Source organism: Symphalangus syndactylus, chromosome 1 (genome assembly GCF_028878055.3).
Source record: "Symphalangus syndactylus isolate Jambi chromosome 1, NHGRI_mSymSyn1-v2.1_pri, whole genome shotgun sequence".
NCBI lineage: Eukaryota > Metazoa > Chordata > Mammalia > Primates > Hylobatidae > Symphalangus > Symphalangus syndactylus.
The window spans coordinates 80,982,354-80,998,061 of record NC_072423.2 but is presented as its reverse complement, the minus strand read 5'-3'; the positions used below and the strand labels follow the sequence as shown (position 1 = coordinate 80,998,061).

Sequence of the window (15,708 nt, the reverse complement as noted above, 5' to 3'; positions counted from 1 at the left end):
TAGCCTTGTAGTATAGTTTGAAGTCAGGTAGCGTGATGCCTCCAGCTTTGTTCTTTTGGCTTAGGATTGACTTGGCAATGTGGGGTCTTTTTTGGTTCCATATGAACTTTAAAGTAGTTTTTTCCAATTCTGTGAAGAAAGTCATTGGTAGCTTGATGGGGATGGCATTGAATCTATAAATTACCTTGGGCAGTATGGCCATTTTCATGATATTGATTCTTCTTACCCATGAGCATGGAATGTTCTTCCATTTGTTTGTATCCTGTTTTATTTCATTGAGCAGTGGTTTGTAGTTCTCCTTGAAGAGGTCCTGCTGATTCTTAATGACCAAATCCAACTGTTCGCAGGGAGCAGTGGATAACACATCCTACAGTTTGGATGCAATTCTTTTGACTTTTTGACTTGTTTTTTGATGAACTGCCTTTAATGCGTGAATTATGTTTTTAGTTTTATAAGAAACAAAGAAAAAGATTAGAAGCAAGTAAACAGGAACACTATGATCAGTAGTAGACTATTATAGTATATTTAATAGTCATATGTTTTTCTCCAATTATACAATTTACTTGAATGCTGCACAATTAATCAATTATTATTATAGGAGATGGGGTCTCTCTATGTTGCCTAGGCTAGAATACAGTGTCTATTCAGTGGTGCAAACATAGCTCACTGTAGCCTTGAACTCCTGGGCTCAAGCAGTCCTCCTACCTCAACTTCCTGAGTAGCAGGGACTACAGTTTTGTGTGGTTACATCTGGCCTGATACACAATTATTTATTTATTTATTTATTTTTGATACAGGGTCTCCCTCTGTTGCCAGTACTGGAGTGCAGTGGTGCCATCTTGGCTCACTGCAACTTCTGCTTCCTGGCCTTAAATGATACTTTCACCTTTCACCTTAGCCTCCCAAGTAGCTGGGACTCCAGGCATGCACCACCACACTTGGCTAATTTTCTTTTTAAGGATTTTTTGTTTTTTTGTTTGTTTGTTTGTTTAATAGACAAGGTCTCACTATATTGTCCAGGCTGGTCTGGAACGTCTGGGCTCAAGTGATCCTCCTGCCTCAGCCACCCAAAATGCTGGGATTTACAAGTGTGAGCCACTGCACCTGACCTGCACAATTATTATAAAAAGGAATTAAGCCCAGTTGAGTTGCAGAAAATTGACCACCTTTTCAATTTTTTTCTAGAAAATTCATATTGTTGAATATATTGTCAATCACCCAGATCCTCTATTTTTTATTCAGTTAAAATAAGATTGCTGCTTATTTCACATCATTTTCTGACATTATTGTGTCATTTATTCCTTTTATGGCTTTATTCAATTGGATAGATATAGAAATACAAGAATCTCCAAGTCAAATATCAAGGGAAAAAAAGAAAAGAAAAACAGATTAGGGAAAGTTATTCTGTGAAATAACCATCTGATTACAGTTACATGTATCATATCAACTTAATACAAATCTTACACAATGCATTTGTGTCAGGGTTTCCCAAGACCACCCCCAGGTTTGGTGGTTCACTAGAAGGACTCACAGGACTCAGCAAATAGTCATACCCACATCTTTAATTGATGACAAGAAATGGGACAAGCAAAATTAGTAAGGAAAAAGGTGCATGTGGTCAATTCTGGAGGAAATCAGGCACAAGCCTCCAGGAGTTCTCTCCTGTGGAGTTCCCGGGATCTGCTTAATTCTCCCAGGCTCACATTTTGACAACATATGTGCAATGATGTCTACCAGTACCACAGTCTCATTAGAGACTAAGTGCCCAAAGTTTTCTATGGAGGTTACTCTCCCTTACGTGTACCCAAATTCCAGACTCTTACAAGGAAAGCAGCTGTTCAGAGTAACCGCACTGTTTCTATATACACTTTAGACACAGTGAGCCACCCTTCTCAGGGAATGGTGGAAACCCTCCCAATTCCAATTTCCTGAACACCAGCCAAGGGCCAGCGTTGCATGCAGGCCTTTCTAAGGATGGCAGTCTCTGGCCTGCTATAGGAAATCTTTTCTGCACAACACTTATAGCCCTAATTTAACTTTTGGTGTTGTTTTAAAATTTCATTTTAATAACACATAATATTATAAGATAAGGTAACTTGGTACTAATTTCTGTTGTATGATCCATCTTAAGTTGCAGTGCTGGTTACTTTTTGACTTTTGGTGAGTAACAGATATTTGTATATAAGTTACCATAGCAACGTTAGGTAACTATAATCTGTCCTTTTTATCTCATTAACCTGTCAGTAAAATTGTTAAGTTAAATAAGCATAATAATTTCTGAGTTAAAATTAGAATAAAAATTGTCTTTTATTTTGATTACATGAATAATTGAGTTTTCATATTGTGCTAAATCCCTGTTTAGAATTATGAAATAAGGTAAAATATTCAATCATTTTTATCAATATTTTCTTACCTAAGCATGCAATTAAAAGTGTTTATTTTATATATTTCATATACTTCAATTTGAGAAATAATGACCACTTACTGTTACTTTGGTCTTCAATGATCTCTAATTTTTAGGGTCACCGTGTCTTCCTTAAATATGTCATAGTAACAGGTTCAGTGAATATCTTTATTTTTTGTTTATTTATTTATTTTTTGAGACAGAGTTTTGCTCTTGTTGCCTGGGCTGCAGTGCAATAACAGAATCTTGGCTCACTGCAACCTCCACTTCCCAGGTTCAAGCGATTCTCCTGCCTCAGCCTCCCAAGTACCTGGGACTACAGGCATGCACCACCATGCCTGGCTAATTTTTTGTATTTAGTAGTGACTGGGTTTCACCATGCTGGTCAGGCTGGTCTCGAACTCCTGACCTCAGGTGATCCACTCACCTCAGCCTCCCAAAGTGCTAGGATTACAGGCATGAGCCATTGCGCCCACCCATCTTTTTTATTATTATTATTTTAATTTTTGTTCTGGAGATCCTGGGATGCATAGACAGTGAATATCTTTTTTTTTTTTTTTTTGAGATGGAGTCTCACTCTGTCTCCCAGGCTGGAGTGCAGTGGTGCAATTTTGGTTAACCACAATCTCTGCCTTCTAGGCTTAAGCGATTCTCCTGCCTCAGCCTCCCAGGTAGCTGAAATTACAGGTGCCCACCACCACACCCAGCTACTTTTTGTATTTAGTAGAGATGAGGTTTTGCTATGTTGGCCAGGCTGGTCTTGAACTGCTGACCTCAGGTGATCCACCCGCCTGTGCCTCCCAAAGTGCTGAGATTACAGGCATGAGCCACTGAGCCCAGCTGTGAATATCTTTTTTAAATCAATAACTTTATTTCTTAGAGCAGTTCTAGGTTCACAGCAAAATTGAGAGGAAGGTACAGAGATTTCCCGTATGTTCCATGCCTCCCACACATGCATATCCTCCCCCATTATTAGTATTTTCCACCTGAGTGGTACATTGGTTACAACTGATGAACTTACATTGACATATTTGAATCACTCAAAGTTCATAGTTTACATCAGGCTTCACTCTTGATGCTGTACATTCTTTGAATTTGGACAAATGTATAATGGCATGACATGTATCTATTACTATAATATTATGGACAGAGCAGTTTCACTGCCCTAAAAGTTCTCTGTGCTATGCCTGTTCATCTCTCCCTTTCTCCCTAGCAACTCGTGGCAACCATTGATCTTACTCTGTCTTCATAGTTTTACTTTTTTCAGAAGAGTCATGTAGTTGGAATAATACAGTGGCTATCTTTTTGAATAGTTAAAAAATTAAATCTCCATGGCAATTGAATGTAGTCCTTTAAGATGTTCTTTGTCCTTTTATTTTTCTTTTGCTTCTTTATCATTGTAAAGAATGATATATGCTGATGAGCTATGCTTTACATACTTAGAAAACATGATTTGTATAGGTATTTGGCACCTAATAGAAAGGGTTGAGGAAAAGGACACCATGCCGTACCACACAGCACAAACGGGAGCATCTTGCTCTATGAAGTGGGTCCAGATAGAATTTCTAGCAATGGAAGGGGACAAGCACAAGGGGTTGTACTTTATAAAGCTGTAATCACAAAGTCTTTCATACATACCTTTGGTTTAAAATAAGACCAGGCAGTGAATGCTATAGGTAAGTACATATGTTCCTCACTGATCCTCTTCCTTTGAGGGATGAGATTGACAATAGCCTCTATTATGATGACATGACTCACCTACAGCTAGATTCTGTCATGAGGGATGGCAAGGGAGTTTTGCTTTATGTGAGGTGAAAAAGAATTTGTTTCCCCTACTTGGGAGAAGGGCAATCATTGGAACATTCTGGTAGTAAAAGGGCATTGATAGTTTTCTTTCTATATATTTTTCACATCAGATAATACTGCCCAGCAGCCTGCCACACCTCCCCAGTGTTTCTTCAGCTTCTCTCTGAATGTGGATAAGCTCTTAAAGGCGTGATCTTTCCAGTAGTTCTTTCTGTGGGAGGTAAAATGGCAGGTGAATTTGGGCCTTGTTCTACGTAGGCCAGAGCAACTAGCTACAATTAAGGAAACCACCCAGCACCTTCCGCAGAAGAATATTAGCCAGAGTAACACAGTGATCTCTCTTGAGCTCTTCTCCACTGGCAGCTGGAAAGTTTTTGCAAGGATTCCTGTTTCTGGTCTGATTCCTGTGTTTCGCTGGCTTCTGGTAATAGGGTGTTTTATGCTAAACTGAACAGTTTGAACTGAAGAGCTAGAGAGGCTGTGTTGTGTTATAACAAAATAAGTGCAGTAGTTCACCCTTAACTGTGGGAGATACATTCCAAGACCCCCAGTGGATGCAAGAAACCATGAATAGTACTGAATCACAAAGTGTTTGTTCCTATACATACATATCTATGATAAAGTTTAATTTATAAATTATATCTGATGTTATCTACAGATAGATTGTGACAATTGAATTGTGTCATCAGCAGGAATGATTGCTTGCTTGTTGGTGGGGAAAAACCCTCCACACATTTGGTCACAGAAGCCTTCTTTGTTGATGTTTGTTGCTGTGGCATGAGCACAGAGAAAAACCTGTCAAGTATGTCTTTCCGCACATATAGTGGATAAGGGGTGCTACTGTATACTCTGTTTTAACTGCTCCTCCTATTTTGGTCCAGAAATCCTGCTCTTTGACACTGTTGACTCATCACACCTGTTCTGCTAACAATACCATTTTTACTCCATCTCATAGGGTTTGGCTAGGATGTCTTGTATACTGCAGTTCATTTGTAGATACCAAATTTTAATAAATTTATTCTTCTTTGCATCTAATAAATACAAAGGGAAGAGTTCTTATTGCATTAATTACCTACCAATAGGTATAATTAATGTTAATTCTAATAAGGTCCCAGGCATGCTCCCAAAGGAATGCTTTGTAACAAAGCATCAGTCTTATGCTTTAAAAAACCAAACCAAACCAAAACAAAACAAAACAAAACCAACAACAACAACAACAAAAAACTGGATCTAAAGCATGCACACAAGTGTGCACAATTTTTTTTACGAAGGTAGAGTCTTACTGTGTTTCCCAAGCTGGTCTCAAACTTCTGGGTTCCTTAAGTGATCCTCTTGCTGCATCCTTTGGATTGCAGGCATGCATCACTGTGCATTCTTATGCTTTTAATATTCTGTACATTTATTATTGATTTAAAATGCATTTTACCTTTTTCTTTAATAGATGTTGGAAGTTCTGATGAATCTGCAGTCAGGTAGGATTTTATAGATTTAAAAAATAGTGTTAACTAGAGAAATATAGATGGAAGAAACTAATCATCTGTTGAGTGTTGTATTCTGGGCTAGACATCCTAATGTGTTCTACGCATTTATCATCTCATGAAGCCATCACAACATCTGTGTTCCTATAACCTACTGTTTATTAAATAAACAACTATGTATTAGAGAAGTTGATTAATTGCCTCATGATCCCATAGTCAACACAGTAGCTGGCCCACAGTTTGACCGTCGGCCTGCCTGCCTTCCAAATCCCTTCTCTTGCTCCTCAGCATAGATTGATAGACATCTGCGCAGCACTTGGATCAAGGTATAGGTCTGAATCAGATTAATCAGATTCATTAATCTGTGTAATGTCTAAATTAATGAGAGTTTAATACCTTAAACTCTCATTTAAGGTTATTGTTAGAATGTGGTTAGTCCAAGAGTTTGTCCTAATAAATTTGACAATTTCAGTGGTAACCAGTATCTTATTTTTACCACCAAAGGCTTTAGGGCTGATCTTCCTTAGCTTTGGCCATAGGACTGTAAGTTTTACAAAAGCAAATTTAGGCAAGTCTTAGAGAGAAATCATTTGACTTCCCAGTTTGGTTTTCCATTTAGGCAAGTATTTCTGTTTACTTCCATAATACATTTTTTAGTTTCGTTGCTTTTTCCATGACTTTTCTATAATCTGGTCTTCACTTTTTAAAACTTTCTTCTCTGCTTTTCTTGGTGTTTCTTTTGATCTATTATTTTTTCCAACTCTGCTGGCTGTGTATTCCCAGTTTTTCTATAGACAGAATCAAGAGGACATAGAATTACAGAATTTTAAGGAATCTTAGAATGAATTAAAATACCTTCTAGTATTTTTTTTTTTTTTTTTTTTTTTTTTTTTTTGAGATGGAGTCTTGTTCTGTCGCCCAGGCTGGAGTGCAGTCGTGCGATCTTGGCTCACTGCAAGCTCTGCCTCCCAGATTCACGCCAGTCTCCTGCCTCAGCCTCCTGAGTAGCTGGAACTACAGGCGCCCGCCACTGCACCTGGCTACATTTTTTTGTATTTTTGGTAGAGACGGGGTTTCGCCGTGGTCTCGATCTCCTGACCTCATGATCCACCCGCCTCGGTCTCCCAAAGTGCTGGGATTACAGGCATGAGCCACTGCGCTCAGCCCCTTCTAGTATTTTTACCTGTGTTGAACATTCTGGTCAAGTGATTCTCTAGATAGAGAATGTGAGGCTCAAAGAGATTAGGATGCTTTTTTTTTAGACATAGGAATTGGCAGAAATGAGATTTGAACTCATGGTAAAGCCCAGTACACTTGCTTCTTTTTATATCCTATTGGCGTGTGTTTTAATAATACAAACGGCAGTGAGTCTGATGCACCCAGTGGGTAGAATGAGAATGGAATTAGCTGGTGAACCCAATGGAAGTAGATAAGAACGGAATGAGCAGGGGAAGGCCAAGTTTGAAGATAACACTGGACTGGATAGGAGTACGAACTCTTCAATAAGAGATCAAAATATTGGGGTTTATGACAAGTTTGATAAAGAGAAATTATAACAATGAAGGATACAAGGTGTTGGGAATTATCTACAAAAGCACATTAAAATAGAAGGTTCAAGGGAGCTCTAAAAAGTTTGCTGCTTTTTTTTAAATCAAGGACTGACAAACTTGAAGACTTTTACTGAAAGATGCTAAAGCATTTTGAGACACTGGGAGGAGTGTCCACAGCAGATAGAAATGTGGTGTCATCTACTTCCATCCTGACTTACAGAGGGGTGGCTTAGAGCCCCTGGAGTACTAAGGGGCTGGAGATTGCTGAACTACATAGATGTGTGGCACAGGGCAGGTGTCTCCTCACCTCTGCCTCTGTTCCCGATTCACTGATGTCCTTCCCATGTCCATGTAGGCTGGGTCAGGGGCGTGATTGGCTGGCAAATCAGTCATGGAGTTCAGCTGGGTAGTTGGTAGCGTGTCTATGCTGGGGGAAGGCGATGGAGACTCCAGTTAGCTTGTTTTTAGGAGCAGGGATATAGAGAGCTCCTACTCCTGGTCGTTTGAAGCCATCCTTTCAGGAATCTGTGCTTTCTTAGACTGAAGATTTGAAGATTGGCGACTTCTGTGGAGCCTTGCAGAAGTGGAATGTGGAAGTGGGAGCCCATAGGAAGAAAGATACTTAGATAGGACTTAGGGAAATAGAGGTACAACTACCAGGACTCTGTTTATCCGGCAGTCTCTCTCCTTGGGTGTCTGAGTGCCTAGAAAAGTTTTAAGGGCTTGCTAGTTTATGTGGACCTGAATAAGATAGGACCTATAGAGTGAAAATAATGGGATTTTATAATTGTTAATATTTTAATCCTTCTGGGAAAAGTATTCTCAATAAGAACATACACCTCTGTTATTGACTTTTGTACATTTAGCTTTCATACATTTCAAATATTGCAGGGGATTCCCTGTACTGATTTAGGGCAAAGGAAAGCAATAGGACCTTCCTAAGTGGGTTCCATGCTGAGGAATCAAGAGCGTCATTTTGAAGTGATGCAGATTAGTCTTTTAACTAGAGACAGATCATGGAAAAGAGACAGTGGATCTTTCTACCTTGTTTTAGGTCATCGGTTTTCTTCCAGTATAGGTAACGAAATTTATGTCATCCATTAATTGAATTTTAAGTTCAGCTTCAAGACAGATCATTTGTGAGGGCAAATTATTGTCAGGCTCTGCCAATATATTGACTGTCACTATTTGTTATAAAGCTCAAGGTCAGTTTTCATTGAATATTTTATAGATTTAGACAGATGGAGGCAGAAATAGGTAACTAAAATCTATTTTTAGAACAGACGACATATTTTAATTCTATCAAGAATCATAATTTAATATATAGATTACTGACCTTTCCCCAGATTATGTTTTCCTTTTTTGAGGGGGAAGCTGGATATAAACTGGCAGTTAAGAAAAATTGTAAAGAAATCAACTTGGTCATTTTCATTGTGTATTTTTGCTCTCAAGCATTTTCCATGAACTGTGTGTGGATTCATTGCCTGCATCAGATGACGAAGACTTGAGTGTTGCTACTAAGGTAAAGTGGTCTCTTGTAAAATTATTTTTCTCACTCTGAATGTAGTTTTGCATAGTATTTACTTTTCAAATTTAGCAGTGGCTTACCTATCATTGTTTTATGGTGGTCATGGAAAGTTGGTCAGAGAAAAACACACATATGGCTAGTTGATTCAAAAAAATTGTTTAACTTAGGTAACTAAGAAAGATTGATAAGTACTGTGACAGAGTGGGAGCTGAAAAAAAAATGAACCGGAAAATAAGTAGTGACTGGAAAATCACATTAGGAAATGCTTTCTCCAATAGAGGAAATATGAAATTTGGTTAAGTTTTATTTGGATAAATACTAATACTTTGACTTTTAAATCATATGAGTGCGACTTTCTTAATATTTATGCCTGTATAAATCCTCAGTGGATCAAATTACTTGCAGTAATCATGGAATCCTCCTGGCAATTTTTAGTGGCAAAAATGTTCAGCACATAGCATACAGCTTTTGTTCTTGGAAACTTATTATTTTGGTAGCATATAGTTTTTAGGAGAGATTGTTTCTCTACTTATATTATTGGTTCTGTAGTGAGACTAAAATAATATTAAAAATTGTAGAAAAATAGCTGAGTGTGGTGGTGTACACCTGTAGTCCCTGCTACTTGGGAATTTGAGGCAGGAAGATTGCTTGAGCCCAGGAGTTTGAGAACAGCCTGGGCAACATTGTATCTGATTTAAAAATATAAATTGTGGAAATGTAGAAATTTGAATTGATATTCTCAAAATTTGTATTGCAAAGGGACTTTTGTGTGTTTTATGAGTTGTCCATGAAGAGTTTGTATAAAACACTTCATCTAATTGAATAACATGTATTTTGCTGCAAATAACCAGTTCTAGAAGCAGAGACTCTTAATACCAATATGGTAAGTCTTTATCATCATAATTTTGTCATTGTAGTTTATTTAAAATATTTACTTGGCCAGGTGTGGTGGCTCACACCTGTAATCCCAGCACTTTTGAAGGCCAAGGTGGGTAGATCACCTGAGGTCAGGAGTTCAAGATCAGTCTGGCCAACGTGGTGAAACCCTGTCTCTAAAAAAAAAAAAAAAAAAAAAAAAGCACAAAAATTTGCCAGTCATGATGGCACATGCCTGTAATCCCAGCTGCTCAGGAGGCCAAGGTGAGAGAATCGCTTGAACCTGGGAGGTGGAAGTTGCAGTGAGCCAAGATCGCACCGTTGCACTCCAGCCCGGGTGACAGAGCAAGACTACATCTTAAAAAATAAAATAAAAGGAAATAACCACTCAAAGTCCTTATATCATATTCTGAAATTTTGAATTTCAGAAGGTTTTCTATTTAGTTGTTTAAATAATCATTGGAAGCTCCTGCATACCATAAGCTACTGGAGGTCAGTAAACATATCTGTGTGTATCCTGGAGTACCTAGAATAGTCTTCCATGTAAGAAGCATTTTACTTGTTTTTTGAGATGGGGTTTCACTCTGTCACCCAGGCTGGAGGGCACTGGTGAGAGCTTGGCTCACTCTGATCTCCATTTCCTGGGCTCTAGTGATCCTCGCACCTCAGCCATCCAAGTGCTGAAACAATAGAGCTACGTCACCATAGACCTGTGTCACCATGCTCGGCTGAGTTTTGTAGAGACAGGGTTTTGCCTTGTTGCCCAGGCTGGTCTTTAACTGTTGGGATCAAGTGTTCTGCCCACCTCAGCCTCTCAAAGTGCTGGGGTTACAGGCAGGATACATTCAGTCTTAATAGTTGTTTAATCTGAATAAATAGACAAATGCATTTTTATATAATGGAATGTTATAAGTAATATATACCTAATGTATCTAACAATTAAATATTGTATCTAAAATATTGCTTACATTTGTATTATTTCTTAATATTTAAGTGTGTATAAGTTTTGATGTGTTGAGAAATTATGCCATAATTAAAAAGGAAATAAATTAGAAATAGGTCATTCAGTAGCAAAGAGGGTTACAATATATTTTCCAGTATCATTCAACTGGAATCTTAACATTGAGATTTTAGATTAACATTTCTTAAGCTTTTTATTAGCCCCAACTCACGTTCTATTAAATATACCTTTTCAAGCCATACATTACTCTTTATTATTATTATTATTATTATTATTATTATTATTATACTTTAAGTTCTAGGTACATGTGCACAACATGCAGGTTTGTTACATATGTATACGTGTGCCATGTTGGTGTGCTGCACCCAGTAACTCGTCATTTAACATTAGGTATATCTCCTAATGCTATCCCTCCCGCCTTGCCCCACCCCATGACAGGCCCCGGTGTGTTATGTTCCCCTTCCTGTGTCTAAGTATTCTCATTGTTCAGTTCCCACGTATGAGTGAGAATATGTGGTGTTTGGTTTTCTGTCCTTGCGATAGTTTGCTCAGAATGATGGTTTCCAGTTTCATCCATGTCCCTACAAAGGACATGAACTCATCCTTTTTTACAGCTGCATAGTATTCCATGGTGTATATGTGCCATATTTTCTTAATCCAGTCTATCATGGATGGACATTTGGGTTGGTTTCAAGTCTTTGCTATTGTGAATAGTGCCTCAATAAACATACGTGTGCATGAGTCTTTATAGCAGCATGATTTATAATCCTTTGTGTATATACCCAGTAATGGGATGGCTGGGTCAAATGGTATTTCTAGTTCTAGATCCTTGAGGAATCGCCACACTGTCTTCCACAATGGTTGAACTAGTTTACCGTCCCACCAACAGTGTAAAAGTGTTCCTATTTCTCCACATCCTCTCCAACACCTGTTGTTTCCTGACTTTTTAATGATCACCATTCTAACTGGTGTGAGGTGGTATCTCACTGTGGTTTTGATTTGCATTTCTCTGATGGCCAGTGATGATGAGCATTTTTTTATGTGTCTGCCATACATTACTGTTTAGAATTCTGGTGACCAATTCTTTTTCTGGGTGGAAAGTTGATGGAAAGTTCCAGTTTTCTCTCTCTGTTATAATAATGTTCTTTCAGGTAGTGGTAGATGACCATATTTAGCTAATTGAGTGTCTTACAATAATAAACTCTATCACAGAATTACTTACAAAAAACTAACTGTAGCATAAATATTAATATTATCAGGGATAGGAAAGAGCAAAAGGCTCTGTTATAGATCTATTTCCCCATGTACTTTATTGCACTTCATGTTGTTTCTTTTCTTTCTTGGCTTAAGCTCATATTTCATTGACCAATTAGGCTTGTTTCTTGTTTGTATCTCTCTTCGTTCTCACATTTTAAATTGAAATTTTTGGAAAGTCAGGGTCTTGCTCTGTTGCCAAGGCTGCAGTGTAGTGGCATGATCTTGGCTCGCTAACGTCTCCACCTCTCAGGCTCAAGTGATCCTCCCACATCAGCTTCCCAAGCAGCTGGGACTACAGGCACACACCATCATGCCTGACTCCTTTCTGTATTTTTGTGTAGAGATGTGTTCTCATTGTGTTGCCCAGGCTGGTCTCAAACTCCTGAACTCAAGCCATCCGCCCACCTTGGCCTTGCAAAGGGCTGAGATTACTGTTGCGAGCCACCATGCCTGGGCAACATTGAGATTGATTTAAAGAAATTGATGAGGGCTGGATGTGGTGGTGCACACTGCTTATCTCAACACTTTGGGAGGCAGAAGTGGAAGATTAACTTGAGCCTAGGAGTTTGATACCAGCCTGGGCAGTATAATGAGGCCTCGTCTCTACAAAAATAAGAATAAAAACATTAGCATGGCATGGTGGTACGCACCTGTATTTCCAGCTATTCAGGAATTTGAGGTGGGAAGATTGCTTGAGGTCAGGAGTTTGAGACCGCAGTGAGCCATAATCAGGTCCCTGCATTCTAGCCCTGGGTTGACAGAGTGAGACCCAGTTTCATAAAAAGAGATTGATAAGAAACTCTTGATGCAACTCACTATAATTTAAAAATGGAAACTAATTCTCGATATTACCTCAGCAGTGTGTCCCTGAGAAAGTGTCAGAGCCTTTACGTGGACCTTCCCATGAAACAGGAAACAGAATAGTCAATGGAAAAGGAGAAGGTGAGAACCGTATTTTATTTAAAAAGTCATTTGATGGAGGCCGGACATGGTGGCTCACGCCTGTAATCTCAGCACTTTGGGAGGCCAAGTTGGGTGGATCATGAGGTCAGGAGATTGAGACCATCCTGGCTAACATGGTGAAACCCCATCTCCACTAAAAATACAAAAAATTAACCAGGCGTGGTGGCAGGCACCTGTAGTCCCAGCTACTGGGGAGGCTGAGGCAGGAGAATGGTGTGAACCCGGGAGGCAGAGCTTGCAGTAAGCGGAGATTGTGCCATTGCACTCCAGCTTGGGTGACAGAGCGAGCCTCTGTCTCAAAAAAATTTTTAAAAAGTCATTTGATGGAATGTTTCTTTGAAAATATGAGCACTAATAGAGTCTAATAGCTAAAGAAAATGTCCTGTTAACTGTATAATAAGTAAAGGAGAAGTGAAATGGTGATAAGTTGTGTCTCTAACCAAGGGTCAGCAGTTGATTCTATTGGGAGTACCACTAAAGGAGCTGAGTTATAAATTCCATTTTAAGATACTCTAAGACCTGAGGGAAGTCAGGAGAGAGGGAAGAGGAAATGAATAAAAGAGAAAGAAAGAATGAGGAGGGCAGAGTGTACATGGAATAAATAAAAAAACATATGTGGATGTATGTAATAGAGGCTAGTAAAGTCAAATTGATCTGTAGAAGAAGGAGGAACAGGGTGTTAGAAATAGGAAGGAAGATAAAATGAGCTTCCAGTACCAAAATGTGTCAGAGAATTAGAGTAACATTTTCCTACTCTTGCTGTCATCCTCACTACTGGGGAGGCATTAAGGACTGAGGTACTTTACCACGCAGACCTGTGTTTTATCTACCATAGAAAAACATCACTATAAATGGTCAGCCATGTATGGCTACAATTTGGTTTTAAAGAAAATGTTGTAACCTCATAGGATAGTATCATATAGGCCAAATTAACATAATTGAATAGTGTTGGGTGATTTATGGAGAAGAAATTAATTAGAGAAGGTATTGCCTGATTAAAAGTTCATTAGAAACATTATGGCTCATAATGTAGTATTAAATTCAGGGACATTACAGGGAAGAAATTGAGGCTAGGCCAAAAAGGGCAATTAGGGTAAACCAATATGGAAGCACATCAGTGTAGAACAGGGCATTCAAATTGTCATGAATTAGTTGAGGAGCTTCTGGAAAGTGCACGTTCTGATTCAGCAGGTATGGGAGTCTGCATTTCTCATGAGTACTCAGGTGATGTTGGTGCTGGTCCTTGGACACAGCTCTGAATAGCAAGGGAATAGCCTTCCTTTAGAGAAATCTGGAAAAAGAACCATTGGACAGCAATTTAAAAAATAACAGAATCCAGGGAAAGCATTAATTTCCTTTTATTTCTGAGCATGATTCTAGCCACAGGGGAAGGAAAATGAGATGAAAAAAGAGAAATTACAGGTGTATACTACTGCTGAATATGGATGAACAAAGTGGTCACAATTATCCATAAAAAGCTGTTAGGAAGGGAAGCATCAGGATGACAGATCTAAAAATCACTTTTTCAAAGGAAGAGGGATTGTGAAAGGACATGGAGGGAGGAAAGAAAGACATTTGCTGGGGTCTTAGGAGTTCAAGCCAAGTAAACTTGGGACAACTCACTTCCAGTTGCTTCAGCATATGCCCAGTCTCACAAAAGAGGTTATTGCTGTGGAGAGTGCTGGAGGCAGGAGGGAGTGCTAGAATTGGGGTAAACCACAGCAGCTCATTTCACTTGATAACTGTCAGGCCTCAGAGAGAGAAGTTTCACTGACATGGGTGGATAAGATGTGGTTAAGTTGCATATAGATGCTTTGGCTAATTTTTTTTGAGATAGCCAGTTCTTTGATATGATAGCTGTTTTATAAAAGTCCTTTACAGTGTAAGATCCTATAGCAAACTTTGTTAATTTTAGAAGCAATCATATTATAAAATTCATTCTGTGAATACCAAAATTCTCTTTTTCAATAAATACTACACTGATTTTGAAATATAAAAGTATATTTGTATCCAGCAAGTCTGTGGTGATTCAGTGTTCTATTTTTGATAAATATTTTTATATTGGAAGCTTATTCGACATAGTTTATTTGATGTGTTTTATGGACTGCCTTGCATGAGTGGATCAAGGAGATCTAATTCAAGGCCAAATGAGGGGATAGGAGAAATGTAGGTGCTGCAGCAGCCCATGTGGTCATGGGAAAAATGAGTAGTTTGATTAGCTGTCATTTCATAAGTGTGTATCCTAGCTGATCAATGTAGAACACTTTCTTTGATGAGAGGTGAATCACACATTCACCTGAACTGTCATCCCAACTGTGTATTTCCTCAGCGACAGGACAAGAGGAATTTATCTGTGGTGTGCTGGCAGCAATGCCTCTGATGTGTTGAGTTAAAATACTCTGTACATTCACCATCAGCTATGACGTTGATTCCCTCAGGTTTCATTTGCTCCTCTGTTTAATGGTCCCTTTTCTCCTCATCAGTCCACGTGTTCATGGTGATATCCATGCTTTTCTATTTTAGGTATAGACATTTGAAACATAATCTCACTACTGAAATGTAAACTGTGCATTTTAGGGATCCTATATTCCTATTTTCCTCGTTATGTTTCTGTCATGTTGCTGTCCTAGGCGATGAAAAGAAGAAGCCAAGAAGAACCTCAAAACCTTAAGTGATTGTTTTTATAGCCAGGCATGAGAACTCAGCTCGATAGTAACACTGCATGAATGTTTGGTTGTCCCTGTCATACTTACATAGAATTGATGACATATCCCCTTTGCTTTGTAGGGCCTCCTGCAAAACATCCTTCCTTGAAGATAATTAATTATGCATATTTTTTGAATCACTAACTCCATATTGTATAAAATATATATGATTTATGAATC

At 38.6% G+C, this 15,708-nt stretch overlaps 1 pseudogene; it reads left to right on the top strand.

Annotated features, from left to right (window-relative positions):
* Positions 1-15,708, top strand: part of LOC129488420 (putative ankyrin repeat domain-containing protein 20A2) — a 43,243-nt pseudogene that overhangs the window by 13,191 nt on the left and 14,344 nt on the right.